This window comes from Actinia tenebrosa, unplaced genomic scaffold (genome assembly GCF_029948245.1).
Source record: "Actinia tenebrosa isolate PJP-AT-01 unplaced genomic scaffold, QUT_ActTen_1.0 PGA_scaffold7__59_contigs__length_16204524, whole genome shotgun sequence".
In the NCBI taxonomy this organism is placed as follows: domain Eukaryota; kingdom Metazoa; phylum Cnidaria; class Anthozoa; order Actiniaria; family Actiniidae; genus Actinia; species Actinia tenebrosa.
The window spans coordinates 10,649,541-10,663,936 of NW_028292584.1; the positions used below are offsets into that span (position 1 = coordinate 10,649,541).

A 14,396-nucleotide genomic window follows, 5' to 3' on the forward strand; every position below is an offset into this window, starting at 1 on the left:
CATCTGATCGATCTTTAATTTCGCTTAAATTCATTAAAATCCAGCTGTCTTTTTGGATAAAAGAACTCCAATTTAGTAGCTTCGAAACAACTCAAATTTCACCTAAAAAATCTTTTTAATGTTGTTTTCGTCAAAATGTTTGATTTGTTAAATTTTCAATGGGATTTTAAAGCGAATCAGTTAACAAAATCTTTGAGTACTATGAAGCTAATTCTCATTACCAAACTAATTTAGACTACATGATTAAGATTTTTGCTTTGAAACGTAAGTATACTTCATCTTTATTGAAATAATTACATTTTTAACCACATTTTAACGAAAACGCAAAATATTATTTTTCGCACAGTGTGTTTATTATGACACGGATCCAGCCATGATAAGCATACACCGAATCGAAATATGGCGACCAATTTGAATAACTATTGTTCTGCGATGACTAGCGACTGACTAGCCTCGTGTTCACGTGGAAACATAAAAGCATTTTCACATGTATAGGAGGCTAGTCAGTCGCTAGTCAGTGCATAACAATAGCTATTCAAATTGGTCGCCATATTTCGATTCGGTGTATAAAATAGAATATTCATCATCATTAATTTTTAATCACCATATTTATTATCATTATCATAAAGAATACTATTTTTCAATATTACGAAAGTTGTTTCAGTCTTAAGCAAGTTCATTAATTTTTTAATTTTTTCGACTTTTTTCAAAGGCAATTGAATTTACAAGTGAATGCTTGACACGCCGGGATACTGTCGGCTTCTGTTTACCAATTCAAGTACACGTAGCTATTTAATCCATAAATACTCTCAGCAAGACGCTAAGTCATAGCAGGACGGCACATCTGGGACCGAAACTAACGATGGCTGCAAAGAAGACTTAACATACAGAGGCTCTCAGGAATAAAATGTTTAAAATTACTATAGTACTGTAGATTCAATTATAATGTTGTTGAGTAGTGAACTGATTACCATTTGTACCAAACTTATTGTCGAAAGGTATGAACATCGTATGCGTATATGGTACTGTTATGCCACAGTTTTATATGATTTATCTTTCTTTACCAAAGTGCTGTGTGGTATAATGGACTAGGTTTTAATAGCATCTAGTTGTTTTGGTTAAATAGTGGTTTGTGCTAGGGCCGAACCAACGTTTTAAAGTTACATTTCCATTGAGGATTATGGACAAGATTAATTTATAGTTTCATGAACTTTGTAGTTACACATTGTAGGTGTATGGCTAAAGTCATGGCCAGAGTCATTATTGTATTCAAGTTAACATTCGTTTATGACGCATTTGTAATTCATTGATCGATATTGTAATCAGGTGAGATTATTAATGCACACAGAACTGTTTAGGTTAGTGTCGAATTAGGAAGTTCTTTTCTGTACGCAGCTGTTTAAGACCACCCCTTAGGCCTCCTTAATTGGCAAATGTTTATGTTAAATTAGTTCATCTCAGGAAGTTCTGCCTTTGGGTCGCTTGAATAAGGCTTAAAAACCTTCGCACTAAGAATTTTAATTCTTAAAAGAAACGAGTGTATGTGTGGCTGTAGAAGAGCAGCACAAGAAGAACACAATTCTCGACTTTCACATCCCCATAATGCCTTGCGTTTTTTGGGGGTAACCAATCTAAAAACTGTCCCAAATTGAAAGGTTTCTTAATTGAATTTATACTATACCTGCTTTTATCTGTACAACACTGATTATCAGTTTATTCCAAGTTATTTTTGCGTCTACAGATCATCAAGAGTTTTGGTCTTACAGAAAATGTATTGACTTACGAAAAAATGTTTAAAATTTACCTTAAACGTCTTCAAGCTTCTATCTTTTTCTGTTTTTTACTTCTTCATTTTATCTTTGGATACCAAACAAGGTATTTTCAACATTGTCTGATCAGCCTTCAGCAAAATAAGTGGGTTTTTACCCTCTGGTTACCCCCCAAAGACGCAAAGGATTATGGGGATGGAAAGTCGAGAATTAAAAACGAATCAGCAAAGCTCTTGGAAGGTCCATCCCTGCCTCGGAGATACTGTGTACTAACAGTACATTCTTTTATTATTATATTAATACCAATATATTTCGTGATCCATGTGTTTTTATCGGCACACATAATACTGCTCGTCTAGCAATAAAGTCTGACATTTTAGATATCGAAAGTGGCCTATTTTATTTAATATTAAGAGAGAATTCTTTTGGTATTAAAGCAGTGAGCGCCAAAAACTATTTTCTTGAAGAAAGGCTGTTGTACAAGGCTAAAGTCTTGATATTCAGAAAGTTTAACTTGTTTGGAAGTGGAGATGACCGATGAAAGTGGAATCAAAGTGTTAACCCAAAGCAAAAATTTAATTCCAAAATGAGATTTAGGCCTTCATTTGCTTATTTCCCATATATTTTCTATAAAAAAGCCTGACAAAGCAACATTCTAACACAAATGCCACAACAAATATCTTTGTACAATTGAAAATACCGCTTCAAACAGGCATTTTATCATAGTACATCAGTTTCTAACTGTTTAAAAAAGGTTTTGAGTGTTAACCCAAAACGAAAATTGGGATCAAAACTCACACGAAAGTCTAGTTTTTGGCGCTTTTTGCCATTATTGTTCATTATTGAAAAACATTCCCTCCTTAATTTGTCTACCGGATTTAGTACTGAGAAACTTCACAAACTCTTTTTTAAGATAAGACTCAATTGAAGGTGAGAAATAAGTCTGCTAGCTCGGAATCACGAAACTTTCTCTACCCCTCAGTGGACTTTCTCTACTCGAACTTATTTTCGGTTACCTGGAATAAAAATAACTTCGAATACTGTATTGTTCCTGAATATATTGCTTCTACCTGGAAATCAAGAGAGTACTCTCTTGCCGGAAATAGATATATTAGCAAATTATGAAAAACGGTTGGGGAAAAAGCTTGAGGAGGAAAGAAAGAATGAAAGAAATTAATATATATATATATATATATATATATATATATATTGCTTATTATATATTTATATAATATATATTTATATATATATATATATATAAAGCGCTTTTAGCTGCTCGTCCACCGACGCACGCCGGTGCTGAAATTGTTTGAAAAGCGTTTGAAATATTACATATAGCCACGGTATAAAAACATATGCGCGAGTTCATTGGAACTATAAAAAAAACTAAAACGGTTTGAAGAGAATTTTACGGCCATCAGACTTACATAGCTTATAGTCTTTATTTTTTATATTTTAGCAACATTGTATCAATAAAGCATTTTTTCTGGCGAAAAAGAATTCGATTATATTCAATCGAGGGGCTGATTAATTTCCATATCGCTGAGGAAGTTGCTGCCAGAAATAGAACCTAAGTCAAGTTCATTGTCAAAATTGTGAAGAAGAGTCATTGACTTCCTGATGCATGGTTAAATATAAATATAAGATCATTGAAGTTTTGTCTACAACAGCCGGTCTTATAAGAAGAAAAAAAGGGTTTCGCTACTCTGTGGGACCTTTTCTTGGCAGATCAGCGTTCATGCTTAATTTTATTTATTTTGTCGCTCAGGAATATTTCAATGCTGCATTTGATTCCTACTGAAATAAACATATGTTTATTTATCAATCAATCATTCATGCATCCATCCATCCATCCATCCATCCATCCATCCATCCATCCATCCATCCATCCATCCATCCATTTATTCATTCATCCATCCATCCATCCATCCATCCATCCATCCATCCATCCATCCATTCATCCATTCATCCATTCATCCATTCATCCATTATTCATCCATTTATTCATCCATTTATTCATCCATTTATTCATCCATTATTCATTCATTCATTCATCCATCCATCCATCCATCCATTTGTTTATTTATTTATTATTTATTTATTTATTTAAAGTCTTACCCTAAGGTAGGTACTAAATACAATAGGACACTAAGTCCCCTACAAGGTATTAACACCCTAATATAACCCCAAAATTAAAAAGCAAAAAACTAAATTCTAGACCAACGCAAAGAAAAAACCCATTAAAAGCAAAACTCAAGGCGAAGCTAGTAAAAAATTATAGAAAATAATATAACTACGAGAGCGCATAACGTTTACTTGGCGACACTTAGGACAAACAAGCTTAAAGGTGCGAATATTGTCGCCGTCAAAAACTAATTTGAGTCTCGAATAGCAAAATGACTTAAGTTTCTTCTTAAATGAGGCAAGCGAGGATTCAGCTTTTAGGTAATTATTAGGAATAGAATTCCATATATTACTTAATGCGAACAAAAAACGTGTCGCGAAAAAGAGAAGTTTTATAACTAGGTAGATTGAGATATAAGCCTGATTGGCCTCGGCGTGATTTACTGTGGCAATATGAGAGGTAATTATCTAGATTCACTTTGATTAAACCAGATTTGTATTTAAAAAAGAAAACTACATCAAGGTACATTAACCAGTAATTGATAGGCAATAAATTTAGGTAAATTAAGCGATCCTTATAAGCACGATTATCATATTTGCATATAAACTTAGAAGCACGACGTTGGATACTCTCAATATTAACACCAAATCCTTAATGATAGACTGAGAGAGCCCATATTTGCGAAGCAAAACGAAAATGAGATCTAATCAGAGTTGTATATAATAATGTCAATGTTTTAGTGTTAGTTATTGTGGAGCAGTGTCTTCTCTTGATGAAACTAAGTAGTCTTTTGGCTTTTGAGACGGTCGTTCAATGATACAGTCAATTCAAAAAATGTTGTCGTCGACCAACTCAAGCCTACGCGACTGGACCGAAAGGAACTCTGGGTAGCAATCATTGAAGCCGAATTGACTACATAATTTTATCTGACTAGTTATGCCTGGTTTACAACACGAACCTTCGTAGGCGAGCGGGAAGTGTTGAAGGAGACGTTTTTTTAATGCCTTCATATTTTCGAAATTGTGAACTGAATCATAACTACTTTGTGTTTCTTTCCCTAAACCCAAAGACATGCATTTGATGGATTGTTTCTCGCCATTATTATTTTATTACTAGCGGGAACAATTAATTCAGAACGAATATTTAACCGCTTCAATGATTTTTACCTATATTTCTTTCGGTCCAGTCGCGTAGGCTTGAGCCGGTCGACGACAACGTTTTTTGAATTGACTGTATGTTCGTTTGACGCGGACAAATATAATTCGAGGCTTTGTAGCCATACTGACTTTATGTCACAAATGGATAAATCTAAACTGAAATATTCCTTGTTTTGAAGTTGCAGTTGTGAGCGAATATGTTGAGGGTTAATGAGATCTCTCTCCAAACCTCTGGTAAATCATGATGACTTCAAGCGAAATATCTTGTATGCACATTTCGTAATTGAATCATCCCACTTAATAAGGGTATAGATTTGAAGTTATTTCAATAGTTCGAGTTTTTTGACCATGAAGTTCTAACTAAAATAAAGAGGCTTTGCACCATCACGTCACGACAAGACAGTCAGATGACAACGAGGAAAGTGAATTCTTTCTTATGTAAACCAAACTAGATCATTCAATATACCGTCTATATTTCTCAAGGTTGCGTGCGCATCCAACTTGACGGGCCACAAAACTGAAAAACGCAAGCTCAGTAAAATTGAGAAGACAGTTTTATATTTAAAGAGGAGAATAATCAATTTTTATGAATTCTTATCGAAAATAATTTCATAGCAATGTAGAATGATACTCGTGTTCTGGTATCCGTGGCCCGTCAAGTTCCTTAAATTTGGATGCGCACGCAACCTCGAGCAAACGGTCTATTGTTTTTGCCTCCTGTCATGGCTGCCATCACGTGATGGTGCAAAACTTTTATTGAGAAGTTAAAAAAATAAAGAGAAATTTTAGAAGGCCGACCAAAAAATGGTGACTTGTGTTGTAATGCTGGAAACATCAATTGAAAAGTTTCAGGTAAAAAATAATAACAGCAGGTTTATCTTTCTGACGTGATATCCACGTGATTATGAAGAGATTATCGCCTGGTCAGTATACTGATCTGAACAGTTTCCACGTGAACACCACGTGATCACCTGTGACGAACGCGTTGTTTTGCTAACAGCTGTTTTCAGTGATGTCAATCACAATCATTTATCAGCATGACGTCTTCAAGTTATGTTTGCGCTTGCTATGTTTGCAAACTAGTGTAATTCGAATTGGTCTTGGTACTATTATATGTATTTGCACCTATATTGAAAACCAACTAACATGGCTACCACTGTTATTCCCTTAGGAATGATTACAAACCACCTATAGTGAACACCATCCAGCATGGCTGCCACTTTTATTTCCTTAGGAATGATTACAAACCACCTATAGTGAACATCATCCAACATGGCTGCCACTTCTCTTCCCTTGGGAATGATTACAAACCACCTATAGTGAACACCATCCAACATGGCTGCCACTTTTATATCCTTAGGAATGATTACAAACCACCTATAGTGAACACCATCCAACATGGCTGCCACTTTTATTCCCTTAGGAATGATTACAAACCACCTATAGTGAACACCATCCAACATGGGTGATTCTGGTCTAATTTTGATGATGTTATTTGTTAATTTCACTACTAGCTATACGTTTCCCAATACCGAATAATCGTTTTTTCCCTCATTCCTATTTCATTCAATTATAAGTGAGCAATATCCTAAGTAGCGTATCATACTTATTGACTTATTTCGTGCTTAGATTGTTTCCTATTAAAGCGACATATGATTATCGACTTAAAGGGATTCTTGTGTAGTTAAAAACTCTTTTTCCATTAGCGGTTCTGCCTAGATACCACTCGCTGCGATTACGTATAGCAGGAAACGATTACTTAGGAGCCAATAAATAGCGAAGTAAAAGTATTCACACTTTCAAGTGAGAGGAGAATGCCGGCATTAGTGTGTAACTGTAAAGACAAATATTAAGCAGCCCGGTTACCGACGCGTGCTTGAACTTAGTGCTGTGGATCACGACATGCATGCAACGTCTTTTACAAGAAACTTCCTTTGATTTTCATATTTGTGAAATAAATGTACATAGATGAATCGTTAGTCGTTGTTTTACGAGGGTAACGATTAATAGCCAGTGGCTAACAACCCTGTCACTCTCCTTCATTAGCGAAATGGACTATGAAAGCTGATATTTGCGGAAGGAGAGCCCAGAGAAAAACTCATGAAACACAGGAGATAACCAACGAGCAACTCTGCTCGCATAACCACAACCACAGCGGTGAGATATGCTGTATATTAGGCAAAATCAGGATAAAAAATGTTTGAAAATAGCTTGTCTTTTATGTTCTTGAGCAACCATTATTCAAAGGATCACCGAAAAATATAAAATGCTTTTCTTTGATGAACGTTTATAACCCTCAACACCCATGGTTCTGAAAGTCGCGGAAAAATAGCATGTCTTTTCATGTTAGTTTTTGAACAACCAATATTCTGAGGGTCACTGAGGTTTCACTTATTTGTCTTGTGGAGAGGTTGCTGATGAGCACGTGCAGTACAGTAGTTAGCTAGATACAGAATTTATGCGAACCTCCCACATTAATTAGCCTATGCCAAACCAAGCTATCTTAATGTCCATCTATAACGGTTTGTTTAGTAAAACCTGACAAAACACACATTTATTTGGAGAAAATCAATAAAAGGGATAGTTGGTATTGAGCAAGTTGAGAAATAAATAAGGGACAAATATTCGTAGCAATCCTTGCTTTAACGCCGGCCTTCGACGGCTCCTAAATATTGCCTTTCTTTTCAAACTAGGTATCCTGTTTTGTCCAAAGATCATCTTTATGCCTTATATACGCACAATACTAGATAGAAGTGAAGTGCGTGTTATTGTGTAAACACAGGCCTCATTTAGCCACTGGCGACGTTATACACCAGCATATATATAGGATATGCTTTCACACTCTAGTCAATACTGACTCTAACAAAGTCTTCTGGCTCCATTAATATAAAACAAGATTTCAATCTTTTATACTTTAGTTCTTTTGCTATATATTATGATAATAAAATCGAGAAAACTCTGAATAGAAGTCAAATTAATATTTTGGGGGAACAAAGTGTAGTTGCTTTATGAATAATTTTTGTGGTTAGTGTTCCATGCTTCTCTAAGGTTCATACGTTTTGTTACTGTTTGTTTTAGTATGATATAACAGATTAAAGCAAGGAGGGCGTTGTTTTCAATTTGACCCTCAATTCCTGATCAAATAGAATTTGGAAGGTAATTTTTGTGGTTCGAGGGAGAAAACAAAAACAAAACAAAAAACAAAAAACAAAAAAAACAAAACAAAACAAGAGAACCAGGAGAAAAATCCTCAAAGCACAGGAAAGATACCATTTTTGACCGTTTTAGTTATTGTATGTCGAGAAAAAGCAAGTATTTTTAAGAGATAGAAAGTATTTTTTCATATTTTTTATTTTTATTTTTTATTCATTATTTTATTATTATTTCTTGTTGTTGTTGATTTTTTTTTCAGAGATAGAAAGTAGAATGATGGAGTCTGGCCTGGTTTTTCGTCACTCCTATTATTAAGCGCAGTGTATCTTGTTTCTCTTCCGTGATCAAATCTCGTTCCACTAAAAAAATCTCATCAGATGTTCGCAATTAACTAAAATTGTGTGCTGTACGCTAATGCTTATAGTAATCCGTCTTCAATGTCGGAGCTAAAAATCGATAAAACCTTTCTGCGATTAAAGCATATAAAACGCCACATATAGGTGCTTGTTGGTGAAGTAGGGACATCGAGATATTGTGAATGTGATACACTGCACAATGACTCACTCACTCACCCATGACTATAGTACATTATATTATTAATAAACTCAATATACACGACACTCCAAATGCTAAAACCATCTTTAAAATATTTCAAATTTGAGAACAGAGGCAATATTAATGTTAGTTTTTGTGGGCTGCTTTTAAAAAACTTGGAAAACAGTGTCTCCGTTGACGGCATGTTTTAACTTCATTAATCTAGGCGTATCTGGTAGGATGTCAATCACATAAGTGAAGAAAGAAAAAAATCTGCACCGGATGAACATGAAGAAGAAAGAGCATCGATAATAAATATACAAAGAGAAAATTATTTTTATATAGAACAATAAAAACATGTTTTTGTGACTTTGGAGAAAGCTTTCAGGGCTTTGTTCGCGAGTCTAAAAAGGTGGTTAAAAGAGGAAACTGAATCAAAGAATGACAGATCTGAGGGCGAAGATATTGCCTTGGCGGAATTGTTTTCCTAAAGGCTTCCCTATTCCTTATTCATATAGAGCTTAGTCAGTTGGACTAGAAATTATTACGAACCCAAAAAAAGATTCACGCTTAAGGACACTGTCATTTTTCTGAAATTAAGATCGAATATTTTTAGATTTTCTTTTAACTCCTGTTTATCTTTTTTTAATCCTTTTGCTGCGCCTTCAATGACCACCAGCGTAAACAGTATTTCTAGTTAATGCGATATTTGCTTGCCAAAGCTTTCACGTCTCTCAAGAACAAATTTTCAACAAAGTAAGAAAATAATGTCCATCTATTTACGGGATCACAAACATTTTTAAATTAACTCTCAGCATTAACTTTAAGAACGTATTAAAGAATTTCATTTTAGAGTTTTTGGAATTATGCTCGCGTCTGACAAGACACACACGAAGCATCGCCCTAATAATCCCCGCTAATGAGCTGTTTTGAAATTAATTCCAAATCAGAAACTGGAAAGTGGACTAAGCAGCTCAAAGGCATTTTCTTAATATTCACATTTAGTTTGTCCGATAATAGAATAGAATGGTAATACATGCAAATCGACTGGAAATGAGACTGACCTAGTATTTAGGATGCTGTATATAAATAAGTGTAGAGCGAGTCACTATTACTACATAACAGGCCTTCCTCTAACAACAGCACGACCAAAACAGAGCGGCTAGCTTGATATCCAAAGACTACCAAACTACTTTTCTAATATCTCGACTGACTTTACAAGGTATGATTGGGGTATTTCTAGTTAAAGTTTCATATGATATCTAGTTCCTTTGTGTGCAATTTTCAAGTGTTTTTTGTTGACTTTGGATCATTTACGACCAAGTATCTTAGAGCTAGGTCAACTGAGTATGTCACCCTAATGGACAAAAGACCTTTGAAATGTTAAAATGAGATCTTCTATCTCTCTAATGATTGATATATGAAGCTAAAACACTCGGGATTAAGACTACAGTTCAAAATGACTCCAGAATGATCATAGCTAAATGAAATGTGAAAGTAATACAGCATATATTTTAGTTGGAATGTTCCGTAACATAGACCAAACATTCAGATCATTTCCTTTTAATCAAAACCCTTTGGGCAAACACTACGCCAAGTTGCATGATTCGGTTCAGTTCCAAATTCATTCTCTGTTGCCATAAAAAGCTCAGTTCCAAATACAGTCGAGCAATATTAGTTTAAACATCATTCGTTTCGCCAAGCGCTTATTTTATCTCGCCGCGTGAAACCTCGAAGGTCGAAAATCTGTTTTCGGAATTTTTGAAACCTTTTCTTTTAAGCAATCGGAATCGGAAAGGAAAAAATTCCCTTTGACCATATTCTATTTATAACAAAACATGCTATATAGAAAAATATAGATAAAAAAAGATTTTGAAAATGATTAATCTTCGTTCTAATTATTTCTTTTGCCAACGCGAATGATTTTTAGAAAAGAGTGTTTTTTAATATGAAGTCTTTTTCGAGTTTCCTTAGGTATATACGCGGGCGTGGAACACCAGTCAATTTTCTCTAAATCGTACAGCTGTACAAGTAGCTTTTGCCAACTGCTGTTCTAATGGACACACAATTATAAAATTCTGTAGAACATTTACTCGAGACGCACAAACTTCCGACAAATATACTGACAACTATTCTTGCAGTGGAAACAAATGAGAATGAATCTGAGTTTTGATTTGAGTTGTGTTATGGTTTGATTTTATTACGCTCTAAGAACTCCAGCCTCCCGCCCGATAGCGGAAGAGATCTAGAGTTTCTTCTCTCAATCTTAATCTATTAATAACGGTCAAACGTGATAGAAGGAGACGCGGATAAGTGTCAAATTAATACTAAGCATATGGTTAAGAACCTGCGATTTGAATACCATTTAGCTGCATGACCAGTGATTTTTCGAAGCCTGATACAAACTTCGGCGACGATTTGGCATTAAAAATAAGCTAGAAAGAGCTAGAGGGGATGGTAAAATGAAGAGAAGGAAGTAAGAAAAGAAGAAGGAAAACAGAGAAAAGCGGTGTCGAACCATTTTAATTGCTGTAGATCAGTAGCCGGATGGTAATAAGCAATAGTTGAATGACGTACTTGAATGGTTGTGCGTAAGTCTTGCTATATTGCAATGACATGTGAATGGTTTTTTTGAAAGAATATCAGTATAATAACATAAGCTCAACCAACAGTCCCACGGTTCTTGAAGAGTGAAATTCATCAAGATATAGAGCTAATGCACGCATTAGTGTGTCGCCTGGAGAGAGCTTGTTTGCCACACTTGTGAGTCATTGGGCTAAACACTTAAGATAGTTAATATATGAGACGCAGTTGATCGAACGCCAGTACAGGAAAATTCAAAGCGCTCGACAGATCTTAGACAACTAACAAAGGTAGGTCAGTAAACTACTTATTTACTGAAGTATTTTATACCGGTAGTTATTCCGTTTTTAATTTTAAAGAAAAAAAAACTATTAATGAATTTTGACAAGACAAATGCCGGAGCTCCCAAGGGGGATTCTAGAATTTCAGCTACATGACATTTTTGAAAGAAATTCGCAACCGTCGGTAATAAATTTTCAATAGTGGAATCTTTTTTTTTTTCTACAGTTTAATATTATCCTTTTTGTCTGATTTTCCTTTTACTTTGTTCCGCACTGTATCGTTTTGAATTAGACTACGCGAGTCTTTTTTCGTCGTTTTTTCTCTCGCTATTTTATATATTCTTAGTTGAATAGAGGCAGAGCTAGCCGCGGGCTTTTTGTATCGCAAGCATTCCATGTGTTTCGTGTCCGACTTAAATGGCCGATTCGATTATTACTGATCATTCCAACAAAAGGCAGAATTGCCCTTAGCAATGAGCAGGAAAACGTGGTTTTAGCTTATGAGAAAATGATTACTCCTGTGTTTAGCAACGTCCTGGCTTTTGAAGTCAAACGTCCTTTCCGTTGATCGAAGGAAAAAATGTTATGGTTAAGCTTCAGGCAACGCAATTCACATAATTAATAGATCAAACGAAGGCACGCTATGTAAGTGAGAAACTCAGCGATTTGCCAGAGACTATATATATTGAGTAGACGTGTTCAGTATAAGGTACGTAACGTCTACAGATATATTTCACCCTTTCACGAAGTTCTGTCAGGTGATTTTTAGCTTTAGATGGATCGTTTTGTAGAAGCACCAAAGAATGGTCGTATTTCAATGATATTGAATATTTTTATATTGCCGATTTTAAACAAAGGATGACGAAAATGAATGCGCGCTTCCAAGTGTACGATGAAAAAAGTAGATTTGAGTGAATGATAGTGTTAGCCTCGATTTTGTAAAAAATATTCGATTTTTTCTGAGATGTTGTTTTTAAATTCTAGGAGTTTTCCCACCTCATTTCACTTATATTTCCAGTTTTCGAGTTCTCTGTTGCTCAAGGTTAGCCTCGACTTGTGAAAAATATTTATGTGTTCTAGTGAAGGTCGTGGAATTTCAAAGTGTTCGTATTGTTAAGGTATTGTGCATTCTTTACTTAACCGTTGGTATTTGTGAATATTTAGACACTAAAGAGAAGCTAACCGTGGTGAGACCCGTGGTGAGACCCACTGAAATAAAAAAAACACAACGGCGAAAATTTGTTGAAAATTGCTGAAATTGAAGTCATTATAATTATAGTTTTCTGAAAGTTTAGACAAAAACTCCCTATTTTGAAACACTTTTTGCGTTTGCTGTTTAAAATCTGACTTGTAATTCCGTTTGGTCAGCAGACTGAAAGACGATTAAAACAGAACCAATAATTCTAGTCTTGGCAATGAAGGCAATTAATTGCAGACCAATATGAACTAGCTATAAGCACTAATGCTGACTGTGTCTAGATGTTTGATGGACATCCACGTGAGAGGACGGTATCGACGCATGGCGATTCTGACTGGATGATTACACTTTTCTGATACGCTATTGGTTAAGAGGGGTTTTTGATTCGTCTTTGCTTGATCACGTTTTCTGTGTTTTTTTAAAAATACTTTTACAAAATGTTGTGTGTGAGAATAACTTATATTTTGAAGTCTTTCAGCGAGTCTATTAATAGACACAGTAAGAGAATGTGAAGCCTGACAAAAACCTTCGCTATCCGTCCACGATTACTTTCCCATTTACTAAAGAATCAAATAGGAAAAAAAAAAAAAAAAAAAAAATGATGGTCGAACGCATGACAAAAACGAATGAGCCATCAAAACGTCTTCCTATCTTAGTTGGAAGTATACTACATAGAAAATATTACGCTTTTAAATAGTGAAAAATCCGCGACTTTCTTTTCATGTTTTTGATTCAGATAACTAAAAGTGTCATTTATATTAGACTGTTTCACTGTCCAGTACTATGTACTTTATCAAGTGGTATATGAATGTATTGTACTCGATATTTTTTGAATGGTTCGGTAACTAATACTGACAAAAACATGTGTACACGAATGGACGTGATGAATAAGGGCACAGAATCGTGAAGCATCGAGAACTCATCTTAAGTATACTGAACTCGTATGATCCTACAACCTTCCTGCACTTTATGAGTAAAGTAAAATATACTGGCATAAACGGAAAATCCTGGACCTAGAGCTGAATAGAGGTTTTGCACTATCACGTGCTGGGGCCATAATCCAGTTTGGGCTGCCTGTGGTTAGATGACAGAACAATAAAATCCCTTTGCCCTTGGGAATTTAATTCTTTCTCATGTAAGACGATTGTATTGTTCCTGCCATCTAACACTGATGCCTGCCATTACGTGATGGTGCAAAACCTTTATAGACCATTTTCGAGTTCCAATTTACCGCTGTGTTCCTTGATTACAGACTCATTTATTCAAGGTTAGCCTCGTATCAGTGCCTAAATATTCACAAATACCAACGATAAAGTGATGAATGCGACAACTTCAACAATACAAACGCTTTGAAATTCCACGACATTTACTAGAACACATGAATATTATGCACAAATTCGAAGCTATCCCTGTGTAAATGAGTCTTTAATCAAGAGACAAAGTAATCTCGTACCCAAAGCCTGCGTTTCTTCTAGCCTGCGGAGAAGAACGAGTGCTCTGGCATAATTCATTTTTTGAGACCAGGATTTCTTGGACTTCCGATATGCACGGCATGCGTTCAAATACTTGCCAAAAATTTAAAAATTTTTTTCCTGA

General features: G+C 35.2%; 1 pseudogene; it reads right to left on the reverse strand.

Moving 5' to 3' along the window:
* Nucleotides 1-4,022: 4,022 nt before the first annotated feature.
* On the reverse strand, nucleotides 4,023-4,692 carry LOC148905582 (uncharacterized; annotated as a pseudogene).
* Nucleotides 4,693-14,396: the final 9,704 nt, after the last annotated feature.